Source organism: Puma concolor, chromosome A1 (assembly GCF_028749965.1).
Source record: "Puma concolor isolate L17-30 chromosome A1, mPumCon1.1.hap2, whole genome shotgun sequence".
NCBI classification, from domain to species: domain Eukaryota; kingdom Metazoa; phylum Chordata; class Mammalia; order Carnivora; family Felidae; genus Puma; species Puma concolor.
Window position 1 is genome coordinate 5,702,213 of NC_141667.1, and position 13,604 is coordinate 5,715,816.

A 13,604-nucleotide genomic window follows, 5' to 3' on the forward strand; every position below is an offset into this window, starting at 1 on the left:
AATAAATAAAAGGAATGACCAATGGGTATAGAGATACGTACATTGACTTACCCTCGTTTGAATCTTCTGTGTTTATTTTAATGAGCATCTATTACTGTGAATAAAAATGATACATTTTTTAAAAATACAGCATTTTGGGGGCACCTGGGTGGCTCAGTCGGTTGAGTGTCCGACTTTGGCTCAGGTCAGGATCTCACGGTCCGTGAGTTCGAGCCCCGCATCCGGCTCTGTGCTGACAGCTCCCAGCCTGGAGCCTGCTTCGCATTCTGTGTCTCCCTCCCTCTCTGCTCCTCCCCCACTCACAGTCTGTCCCTGTGTCTCAAAAATGAATAAAGGTAAAAAAAAAATTTTGTTTAAATATAGCATTTTTATTTATGAAAGGAATCATCTAATCTGTGGTGAAAATAACTGATTTTTTTTCATGAAGAACACACGTTGTCTCTGGGAGCAGCTGGACATCAGAGTCTGCACCCCCAGCTGTGTCCATTCATAATGGGGCTTTTATACATTTTAAAGATTTTTAAATTTAAAAAACTCTAAAGAAATATTGTAAAAGCCTAAGTACATATGTGCACACACACACGTACACATACACGGGTATACACACCTCTGTGTGATCCCTGGGTCCCCAGTGCCAACCTGGAGAGGGACATTTGGATGGTGGATACCCAGGATTCTCCCAGGAGGGCAAACTTAAAACATCCGAAATGTGCTGCATTCTTGAGTTGCTTTTGTTCTTTCTCTCCAAGTGAGCGTAGGGTCATGTTCACTCTTCAAGACCAGCTGTACAAACCTGAGCTGTTGCCTGGTGACTTAAGACGGGCGGCTGACAGATACAGAGGTGGCCGGGTAGACCGGGAGCATTCGATTGCCCTTCTGTTATCCTTGATTTCGGGGCTTTCTGATTGATCTTTGAAGACAGGCTTGACATTTCATTTAATCGGTGGGGGGGGGGGGGGGGGCGGGGTGAATACTTTGAAGAATGGAGTGGTAAAATTTGTCATTCTTAGTGGGAAGGGATATTACTTCCAAGAGAAGGAAAGAGAGAAGGAAATCTGATACGTGATTGGAGGTTCATTATTACTTTGAGAGTAAGTAGGCGTTCTCATAGACTAGAATACACGTAATTGATAGGAGCTTTCTTCCCCTTACAACAGGTAGGAGTTGTGTGATACGAACAGCTTCTGTGAGAGCTGTCCTTGTATTCTGTTAATGCCACCGTTCACGTCTTTCAGAAGTTCTTTTCTCTGTTATTAGATGGAATTATTTTCAAATGGGAATATGTAACTGTTCACACTTTACAGCAAGCGGACTTTGGTCTGTCCCCCGCCACACCAGTAGGGTGAATGGGAAGCTGCAAATAGAGATACGCATATGTATACATTTAAAGCATCGTTTTGGGGGTGGGATTGCATGACAAATGGCCAAGTGTCTTAAATCTCTGTGGTCTAAGTTACCTCAAGTAACCATTCCAAAGGCAGACCTGAACAGGTCTGTCGGGGAAGTGCCTTCATATAGATTGACAGAGGGCAGCTGAGGGTTTTCCTCAGTTTATCAACAAATTACATCTCTTTAATAAGTAGAACTCTGTAATGTTCAAGATGTATTGTCACATATCCGTGTTCGCTGTGGAAATAATCCAATCCGAAAAGGTATTTTGTGTTTTGTTACCTACTCTCTTCCATTTATCCTTGTTTTTGTAGGAAGACCTAGAAACTAATAAAAACAGGAATTACATAAAACTGATGTGTGGTGAATCTCATAAGTGAGCAGATTAGCCTCAGTGTTATTTGTACTTTATCGGTTTGGTTCTTCTTCTTTTTGTGCATCGTATGCAGAAAAATGTTTCAGTAATTTTGGCATATAGTTTAAAAAATAGCCCATTGATATCTAGGACTAAAATACATATTGAAATCACTGCTTTATATACCCTTATACCCCTAACGGTGTTGTTGACATCCTGACTTTTAAAATTAACTGTCTGTATTAATCATTTTTATCTTTCTGTAATGATTACTGATTGCCATTTGGGATAATTTAGAACGCGCTTTATATAAGCACAGAAATCATTGAACCAGTTACTTTGTTTTCTCCATCGATCCATTCAGCCCATCCGTGGAGAGCGGTTCCTATGCTTGCACCTGGTGGCCCTCTGCTTCTCTAGTGCTCCGGAGGTGATGCTGCTGCAGTGGGGCTCCAGGGGTCAAGGTCGGTGGGTCACGTGTGCAGGAAGTTGAGTGGGGTGGCTCCTGAGATTGACACCCATGAGAGAAGGGAAGGAAGCAGGTTGGACTGTGGGAGGTGGACTGTACTGAGGCCGCGGCTCGTCCTGCACGGATCTCGGAGGTCGGAGTGGAGGGTGGGGTGGTCCATTGGAGTCACCTACCTAAGCTGGGCGGTAGGACTGGCCTGATACCAGTGCCAGCTGGCCGCTGAGCTGCTCAGCTGCACCTGGGCGGCCCTGGGCAGGCGGCTCTGAAGGGGATCCACGAAGCCACAGCCCTGAGGGGATCTGGGTTCGTAGTGCGGCAGCCAGCGCAGTTGGGGTTCTGCTCTGGACTGGCAAGTTGCGGTTTTTTTCTGTGATCCTGCCGACTTGCTCAGGACGGAGGCCAGAGGTCCTCAAGTCTGTACCCTTGTCCCTTTCTTTTCTGTGACTACCTAAGCTCAGATCCTCTTTATTTCTCCAGTTGAAATGCTACCCAGGCTTCCGCCTGTCTTCCGCTCGGCCCCTGCAGCCCAGTTTGCCGGGGCGGGGTGTTCTTTCTAGAGCCACTTGGGATAGTATCACCCGCCTACTGGGAGCCCCTGATGCAGTCTAGACTTCTGGCCTAAGCGTATGAATCCACAGGTGCTCTCTGTCCCAACCTCACGCTTTCCACCCCTCTGGCCACCCCTCTGTGTTGGGGCTCTTCTCGTAATGTTTTTCCTGCTGTTCAAGACTGAGACAGGTGCCTCTCACACAGGCTTGGATGTCACCGTCGCTAACCCATCCTGGTGAGCAAGTCCTGGATCCCGTGTCCAAGGACTCCTCCAGGCCTGGCCGATGGTGTGGGCTCAGAAGGCAAAGAAAGGTGCGGCGGACAATCTCGATTTCATTTTAGGAATTACCTGAGCGCAGAGATGCTATGAGGCTCCGTTGTAAAGTCACAATAAGCACGTGGGAAGCACTTTTATATGTTTCCAGCGAAGTCTGAATTACCTGGAAAGCTACTGAGGCGTTAAGGAGCAGAACTCGACACAGTGTTACAAACAACACGAAGAAAGAAACAGACTTCATTTTGATTAGTTGTATTGGTAGCTTTGACTACATTTTAGGCAGTGAGAGAAGATAACGGATGGATGTGTTGACTCCGTCCTTCCAAACCATGCTTTTCAGGGAGAACGCTGGGCCCAGGGCCATACTGTTGATGTGCATGAGCCGAGCGTTCCTCCAAACCTACGGTGCCATTAATCACTCCTGCGCTGCCTGAGGCTCACGTGCACGCCGTTCGGGGAAATGTCTAGCTGTTTCTCTACTGTCACTTTTTACTGTTTCTTTTTTTTTTTCCTCTTTTTACTGTTTGTCACTCAAACCTTCCTACCCCTCAAATACATAAACCTTCCTACCCCCAAACAGAACTCAGGCAAACCTGTGTTTTATTTTTTGGGTAGACATTTTTAGTCTGGTCTCATCTGTGAGCTGTATTTAGGCGCATACACATATGTGTGGGTCCCAGTTGCCCTGGCATTACACCTGTATAATGTTAAACAAATGTGCTCTGATTAAAAGGAGTTACGTTGACTTTGTGGGAACGTCTGCCTCTTGTTCATCATGTGCTAGGAAGCTCACATTCTCTTATTTGGAAAAAACTAGTGTATTTCCATGAACTCTTAAGGTAGGATAAGTTAAGTATTTTTGGAAATTAATACTATCACAGCCCTTAGTACCTGAAATTCTGTTTTGTCCCTAGGAATTTAGCTAAATACATTGACAAAGGAGGATGGTTACTTTTAAGTGAAAGAGCTTAAACTGGATATATTTATGATTAAAAAAAAAACAACAGAAAACTCCTAAGAAGGGTAATGTCTGTGGGTAATAAAAAGGTTCTTATGTAGTAGTTTGTTTTGAGTACAATTAGTCCCATTTTAAGTAAACCCAGAAAAGTCCTACTGTACCTTTTCAATATTTCTGGAATCTGAAGATTTTGACATTCTTATTTAAAAATAGCTCACGAAATAGTTATTACTTCTTCATCTTAGGGATACACTCAGAGGCTGTTTCAGTGAATTATTTTAACCAGTCACTAGAGAGTTTTCATTCACCTCAGAAAAAAAAAAAAGCAAAATTGCATAAGAGATGACTGAGCTTATCAGAACAGTTTTCTCTCCAACTCCCAAAAGGTGCGTTCACTCTCTGTTGGGGTAACCCGTGGGAAATGCTGGGGGTACTGCCAAGACCGTGAAGGATGCTTGTCGCTCAAAGACAGAATCCAAGGTTAAAGCACAGATGGGATGTTTGAAATCCTAAAATGATAGAACTATCCAGTCTGTCTCACTAGACTTTTTTTTTTTAATTATTTATTTATTTATTTATTTTTGAGAGTGTGCAGGCAAGGAAGGGGCCCCTGTCTCACTAGACTTTTATGACTTTTCATTAAATGTATGATTTTGAGTGCAAACAAAATGCAAAGGAACATGCTTTAAAAAAGAAGAAATAGGGGCACCTGGGCAGGTCAGTTGGTTGTAAGTGTTGGACTATTAATTTCAACTCAGGTCATGATGTCAGGGTCATGGGATTGAGTCCCACGTCAGAGTCCACACTGAGTGGAGTCCGCTTAATATTCTCTCTCTCTCTCTCTCTCTCTCTCTCTCTTTTTCTTTCTCTCTCTCTGTCTCTTTCTCCCTCTGTCCCTCTCCCCTGCTCTCTCTCTCTCTCTCAAGTAAATAAAAAATAAAAATAAATTTAAAAAATTAAATCACTAAACTATAGATGATGATTTAACTTAAAAATAACTTTTTCAGGGGCACCTGGGTGGCTCAATCAGTTAAGCTTCAGATTTTGGCTCAGGTCATGATCTCATGGTTCATGAGTTCAAGCCCTGCCTACAGCCCACTTCGGATCATCTGTTCCCCCTCTCTCTCTCTGCCCCTCCCTCGCTCGCTCTCTCTCAAAAATAATAAACATTAAATAAAGTTACTTTTTCAGTGCATTCATACACTGATGCACTGAAAAATTGATTGGTCAATTGATCAATGGGGTAGGCGGATGAGGTAGGTGGGTAAGTAGAGAGATGATGGATATGCAGGCACATTGATGATAGGTGATAGATGATGGCTGGTTTAGTGGGTTGCTCTTATAACCCTGAAGGCAGCACACAACTATAATCCCCACCCCAAATCATCAAGACACATACAGGATTGAGGAGTGGTCCTGGACACCATATAATCACACCCTTTTTGCCCAATTGGTTTTCTTTCCGTATTTGTATTTCAGCAGTATAGTTTGACTTGAACTGATGAGATAGCCTGTTTAAAATGGTGAGTACTGTATGATTACTCCTGCTGATGATTCATTTAATTTCCTCGGTTTCAAAACTCCCGTCAGAGGTGATGAGGGAGGAGATAGAAAAACTATTTTCACTACTTGTCCTCTTTGTAGCCCCTTTAATACCGCCTTTCACTGCTTAGCAATATGCAAATATTAGGAAATTCAAAGCAGTAGTCTGTGCCCATCTATACTGAAAAATCTTAAAATCTAAGTGAAATCGATGGAGTTTTAATAAAACATCTATTTCCTCAATGGAATTAAGGAATCGTCAGATCATCGTTCGAGAAATCTGGAAAAACAGAACATATTTTTAAGAAGGTGCTAATGTCAAGGCTGTAGTGTCTAGGATTGGATGGTTTCTGTAATGTTTAACATATTGCAAACTAGGAAAAGAAGAGCTTTCCGATTCATTTTTATGATTTTGGCACCGTCCTCGCATCCTAACCTTAAAGATCACACAAAAATAGTACTACCGACAAATCTCACGGCTGTAGATACAAAATCTTAGGGAAAATACTGGCAAATTGCGTCCAATAGTATGTTAAAATTATCATAATAATAGTGGCTAACACCATTACCTAGATGGTACTGTGTGCCAGGTACTATTTTAAGTTCTTGTGTTATCTTATTAACTAGAATCTAAGCTGATAATGTCTTTTTCTATTTTGCTAATTGGCGTAATCACAGAACCTAGAACCGTGCCTGGCATAAAACAGGAACCCATTAAATTTGTTGAGTAAATGAATTAATAATTTTCACAACGACAATATGCAGTTGATACTATCAATAGTCCCTTTTTATATACAAGGGTATAAGGGGCCCATAGAGATGAAGGAATTTGCCAAGGTCACACATTCCATGCACAACTAGTTAGTTGTTTTCTTTTCTTTTCTTTTCTTTTCTTTTCTTTTCTTTTCTTTTCTTTTCTTTTCTTTTCTCTTTTCTCTTTTCTTTTCTTTTCTTTTCTTTTCTTTTCTTTTCTTTTCTTTTCTTTTGTCTTGTCTTGTCTTTTCTTTTCTTTGAATCTAAGGAAGGTTTGACATTAGAAAATCTAATAATATTGTTTAATATTTTAACCCATCAACAAAAGTTTTGATATTTGTTTAAAAACAATTCAATTCCAATTCTTAGGGGGAGGAACTCTAAGTAAAATGAAAATCAAAAGGAAATTTCCTTAATATTTTATAAAAATAACTGAAGCTCTGCCTCCAGATTCTTATGGGTATAACATTCAGGAATTCCCATTAAGATGAACAACAAAGAAGGATTTATGTTGTCAGTTGTGTGGGAAAACATTGTACTTAACCAAGCTTTCACTGAATACGGGAAAAAATTCAAGTATACATATAGGAAAGGATAAAGAAAAGTGATCGTTATTTGTGTTTTTTTTAACTTTTTTTCATGTTTATTTATTTTTGAGAGAGAGAGACAGAGACAGAGACAGAGCATGAGTGGGGGAGGGGCAGAGAGAGAGGGAGACACAGAACGTGAAGCAGGCTCCAGGCTCTGAGCTGTCAGCACAGAGCCCGACACGGGGCTTGAGCCCACGAACCGTGAAATCATGACCTGAGCCGAAGTCAGATCTTAACCAACGGAGCCGCCCAGGCGCCCCTATTTGTGGTTTTTATACATTGACCTCGATATATAATAGGTGAGTGACTGAGGACAGGTTACTCAAATTCTCTGTGCTTTAACATTTAATCTCTCAGTTAAGACTGTTAGTAGCACATATTTCACAAATGTGTTGTTAAAGCAAATTGGATAGTGCATGGAAGGTGCCTCTTTTACAGTGACTGGCAAAGAGTAAGCACTCAGTACGTGTTACTCAGTTTTATTATTACTTCCTGAGAAACCAAAGAGACACAGTTGAAACCCATTAGCATTAATGGAGAGACTCCATTAGAGGTACAAGTTCATGTGTAAAGCTTGAGTGCTTTCCAATATGCAAGCAAAAAAGTTACCAAATATAATGAGACAACACTATTTACATTAACACTAGTATATCTAGGAATATATTATATTAACACATTAGCAATAATATGCCTAGGGACAAACATAAGGAGAAATCTCTTGGAAGAAGACTATAAAACTTTAAGGAGTATCATAAGAGAAGATATTAATTCATCAAGAGGTAGCATATTCTCAAATATGAAGATTCAGTGTTCTAAAAGAAAAAAAAATGTCAAGTATCCCTAATCCTTACTCTCACCCCAAATGCGCAAATAAGTGTGTAGAAATTAATGGTGTGTCACTGATTTTAATAGGGCCTTTGGGGCACCTGGGTGGCTCAGCTGGTTAAGCGGCCAGCTCTTGATTTCGACTCAGGTCATGATCTTGCGGTTTGTGAGTTTAAGCCCTGTTTTGGGCTCTGGGCTGACAGTGGGGAGCCTGCTTGGGATTCTCTCTCTCTGCCCCTCCCCTGCTTATGCTCGCTCTCTCTCTCTCTCTCTCAAAATAGGTAAATAAACTTAACAAATAATTAATATGGTCTTCCATATACAAACAGGAATAACCAGAGAAGTTATATAAAAAGGACCTGGAGATGGTTACTTGAATTTTTGTGAGGTGGAATATGTGAAAGTTATAATAATAATTAAAAGATTAGGCCTCTGGAATAAAAATAGACAGATGGATATAACAGAAATAGTCACAAGTATATATGTGTCATTTCACATCAGCGGGAAATGAATTGAGCCTTCAGAAAAAGTGTTAGCTAATCATTTGGGGATGAAAACAGGAAATTACAATTTCTGGTGTCAGTGTTCTCATTTAGAACACTGGCCACATGATCTAAATTTCTCCACATGTCCCTCCCATAATATTCTCATCAATAAGAGAGCAAATGAAACCATTCATAACGTATCCCAAAAGTGTAAATTTCTCCTACAAACAGAAATTCACAACTGCCTATGTAATTTGTTCGGTGGGAATTTCATATATCAACTACCAGCAGAGACAGGTATGGGAGCCAGGAGGAAAGCAGGAGAGGTTGGTGGCAGCCCAGAGATGGAGGTGGGGGAAATACATACAATCATCCTCAGAGAGAGGAACACTCTCTCGTGCCTGGTTTGAACCTTGAGGGATCAAAACACTGACTTGCGGAGAATTTAAAGAGACAATTTGAAAGTTCATAGGAGCAGGGGTAGCATTTATGGAGAGAAGGATGGGGTATTCCTTGGATGCAAAGTGATGGAGGTGAAAAAATGAAAGTAGAAATTAAAGTCCTACAGAAACCAGGGAATGAGAAATCAGAACCCTTTTACTCTGGTAGTGAGAACACTTAAGATCTATTCACTCAGCAACTTCCATGTATATAATATGATGTAGTATTGACTGTAGTCACCATGCTGTACAGGAGATCCCCAGATCTTAGTCATCTTAAAAGTCTCTACCCTTTGACCACCATTTCCCTATCCTCCCCACCAATCCCCTGCCTCTGGTAGCCGCCATTCCAGTCTCTGTTTCGATGGGTTTGGCTTTTTTTAGCTTCTCTGGAAAAGTGAGATCATACTGTATCTGTCTTATATGTCATGTATGTCTTATGTTAGGACTTATTTCTTTAGCATATTGCCCTCATGTTGTTGCAAATGGCAGGATTTACTTGTTTCTCATGGCCGAATAATACTCCATTATGCACACACACACACACGCACGCACGCACACACACACACACACTGTTGATAAACACTGAGGTTGTTTCCATATCTTGGCTATTGTGAATAATGTTACAATGAACATGGGAGTGCAGATATCGCTTCAAAATCCTTTTTTCATTTCTTTTGGATATGTACCCAGAAGGGGGCTTGCTATATCATATAGTACTTCTATTTTTAGTTTTTTTGATGAATCTTCATTCTGTTTTCCATAGTGGCTGCACCAATTAACATTCCCACCAACAGTACACAAGAGCTGGAAGTATTAGCTGATGGTATGGTGGTAACCATTTTGTAATATAGAAGTATATCAAATTACCATACTGTACACCGTAAACTTACACAGTGTTATATGGCAATTGTATCTCCATAGAGCTATAAAAAATAAAATACTTTATGAGTTAAAAAAAATAAGAACCCACTCGTTTCCCTCCCAAGGAGCCATTGATCAAAGAAAGTGTATTATATCAAAAGAAAAAGGTACCCTTCACTCCTGCCTACATACGTGTGGAGTATTGTTTGCCCAGGGATTTAAAAAACACTTCTAATGAGCAACATCTATACAAAGCTTCTCAAAGAAGTCAGAAAATGAGAATGGAGAACCCCCCCCTCCCCAAAACAAACCATAAAACCAAAAAAGGAAAAATGTAACTCATCACTTCAAGCTAATTCATATTCTTAAAACACAGATAATTAAAAAAATTTCAAATTAGAAATTCAGAAACTCAGAACAAAAATGGATAATAACAGCAGAGAGATACAAAACGAGAATTGGCTTATCCCAGAAAAAAAGAATTTGAAGAAAAGGACAAAGGTTTAGAGGGCATAATAGATTTAATGCAAATATAAAGGAATTGAGAATGGTCACTCTCCAAGAGAACCAAGATGAAATGAAGAAGTAAAAAGGATTAGAGAGGCCAGACATAAAATACAGGCAGAGAAGTTTTAACATGTGTATAACTGCAATCCCTGAAGACATAAGCAATGTGATGACATAGACCTGATATTTAAAAACTAAAGAATCTGGGGGAAATTAATGAAGACATCAGAGGGCCCACCATGTGCCTGAGAAAATTGACCTAAATTGGTCAATGCCACTATGTTTCTGAGACGTCTCCTAGATTTTAAAGATCAAAACACACCCTCAGGGTTTCTGTACAAACATATCCATCACTTATAAAAAAGAAAATTGGATTGACACCAGAATTCACTATGTTGACATACCAAGCAAGACTGCAATGGAGCAGTAATTTATGAAATACAAGGATATATTTTTATATGAGCTTGTAGTTTTATACCCAGCCAAATTGTCATTCAAGAACCAAAAACCTAAATAATCCTGTACTGATGAATCCTTCCTGAGGAACCGTCTAGAGCAGTACCCCTCTGTGTGTTGTTTCATGGCGAGGTAAGGAGCCATTCCAGAAAGCAGATCAACGCACCACTTGCTTGTGTGAAGAAATCATATTTACAAAACAACAGAAAAAGTTTGGCTGAGCTAAACAAGGTCCTTAGTGAAATAACTTAAGTCTGGCACACTTTCTTATTTTATATTGCACTAGTTGCCACTTCCTAGACTATAATTTTCATGGCACTCTGTTAAAGGACAAGATTTATTTAGGAGAAGGTGACTGGGGCACATAGGCAACAGGACTGATGATATGTACTGAGGATGTTGAATTTTGCATAGTAGCCATGACCTCTGGAAGCACAGGTGAACACACACAGTGTTTGCTAGGACATCTGCATTCTGTAAAACAACAATAATAAGACAACTTCATCTGTTTCCAAACTTTATGGATAGTCTGTAGAACTAAGAGTAACCTGAAAGGGAAGACAAATAGGGAACAGCAGTCTACATAAATGTTGTCTTTTCTGAACAGATAGATACAATACATCTTAAAAGTGGGTTGGATATTGAGCCGATGAAACTCTCACACACTCCTTTCGGTGGTGTAACTTGTTTCTACCGCTTGGGAAACAGCAAGTGAGGGTCTCGTACAGTTCAACACACATGCATAACTCACTACTCAGCAGTTAGTTCCACTCAGTTTATTTTAGAAAATATATAAACGTATTCATCAGGAGATATGCAGAAGAATGATTTTAACAGCCCTTGGTGGTAATAGCCTAAAACTGGAAGGAAACAACTCTCATGTCCACTAGGAGGAAGAGGATTAGCCAATTACGGTATATTTACACAGTGATCTATCTGCTAGACAACAAGGAGAATTCGGGAACCACAGTGATTACACTCGACAGTATGGATGAATCCTACCAATGTGGTGTTGGTCAGGAAGAGCCAAATATAAAAGGATATATGCAGTAGGAGTCCATTCATATACAGATTAAAAAGAGCGTGAATTAAACTATGGCATTTGGAGTCAAGGTCATGGTTAGTTTTGTGGATGCAGTTGCTGGGCGGGGGAGGGGAGACACAAACACAGGTTTCTTGGATGCCTGTGATTCGGTTTCTTGTTCTGGGTTCTGATTATATAACATTGTCTGCTTTGTGAAATCCATTATGCTGTGCAATTAGGAATTTTGCACTCCTGTGTGGATGTCACTCTTTAATGAAAGGTTCACCAATTGGGAAGAAAGAGAAAAAAGGGAAAATAAAATAATCCTTGATTGTTCCTTAGGTTAATAAAAGAGAGTCAAGGGACATAATTTAAAGGTGACAAAGCAAATAACACCTAACCCAGTAATGAAAAGAAGGACTAGGGCTGTGTGTGTGTGTGTGTGTGTGTGTGTGTGTGTGTGTGTGTGTGTGTAGAAGCTAGCACTTAAACAAAAATACAAACCTTTGTAAGCACAAAGAAATATAATGAAAAAGCAAAGAAAAATGTCCATATAAATAGAGAACTCCAGTAAATGTAATATACACAGTAAGATTAACATAAACTGTTTGACCACATTGTAACCTAGCAGTCATGTCATTGAATACAAATGGGCTTAACCCACTTACATTTTTGAAAAACATTGGCTCACAGAATAAAACACAACTCCGTGCTTTTTACAAGAGACACACTTCCAACAGTTCAGAAGGCTGAAGGCTGAGAGCTCTGTTGCTCTCTCCCGCTGTGTCCCTGTGATGTGCCTGTCACTGTGGGGGTATTGTCCTTGTTATGCACTTACTTGCTCCATGAAGAGGTTCAAAGCTTATCCTTATATTTCCTGCCCCAGTGCTAGAATCGGCCATTTCTCCAAACGGCAACAGTTTGAACACCTAAATATATAAAAGTAGTATTGGATTACAATTTGCAACATAAAGTAAACATTCATAAATCCACACTCCTTTAAATAAGTGATTTAATGCATAAAGAAATGGGGAAGGGTAGTCACCTCTTCTGTGCAGGTGAATTTCACACCATTTATGTAAATATTCTGCTTTCAAGGAAGAAGAGCCTACTCCTCACCCTTCAGGTGTTAGCGGCCCAGAGTAGTTTCTTGCCAGAGGGCAGTGTGGGGAGGTTGGGGAGGAGAGTGGTTTTTGGTGGAGAAGCCTGAGAGACATGACCTTGACCACGTGATCAAGGTCAACATCAACCAATAAGCCATGTGGATGGCACCTGCCTGTGATATGATGTGATGGGAATGACAGTCCACCTCTGTGGTCTCCTTCCCAACACACATAACCCCAGCAAAATCATGAGAAGACACCAGACAAGTTTCAGCCAAGGGACAGTCTGTAAAATGCCTTATTAGTAGTCGTCAAAACCGTCAAGCTCATCAGAAACCAGAAAAAGTCTCAGTAACTGCTCCCGAAAAGGGACATAGGAATGTAATATGGGATCCTGGAACAGAAGGGGGACAGACACTAGGTGAAAACTGAGACAGTCTGAGTGAACTCTGAGTTTTAGTTGGCAGTGTTATAAGAATATTGGTCTATTAAGTGGAACAGATGCTTACCAATCTATTATAAGATGCTAATTAGGAGAAACTGGGTGTGAGCTGTATGGGAACTCTGTACTATGTTTTCTGTAAATATAAAACTGTCCTAAAAAAAATAGATGATTAAAAATTTTACAAAGGGGAAGAGGCAAAGGTAACACTAATTAATGGCAAAGAGTGAAAGAGGGAGGGGATGTTATTATAAGAGACCAGATTGGATAAGAAAAGAACCATCTGCATGAAGCAAAAGCTTGTCATTCAGGCAAAGGACATGCAAGGAGACATAGACAAACAGACTTAAAATAAGATCAAACCAGGGGCCACCCGGGTGGCTCAGTCAGTTGAGCGTCCGACTTTGGTTCAGGTCATGATCTCATGGTTGGTGAGATCCAGCCCAGTGTTGGGCTCTGTGCTGACAGCCTGCAGTCTGCTTCGTATTGTCCGCCTCTCTTTCTGCCCCCACGTCTCTCAATCAAAACATGAACAAACATTAAAAAAATAAAACAATATCCAAACCAAATAATCGG

General features: G+C 40.4%; 1 protein-coding gene across 4 annotated transcripts in view; it reads left to right on the plus strand.

The window, feature by feature from the left end:
- The window catches only part of ADCY2 (adenylate cyclase 2), a 415,997-nt gene that overhangs the window by 82,427 nt on the left and 319,966 nt on the right, over positions 1-13,604 (plus strand). The window lies entirely within an intron of this gene.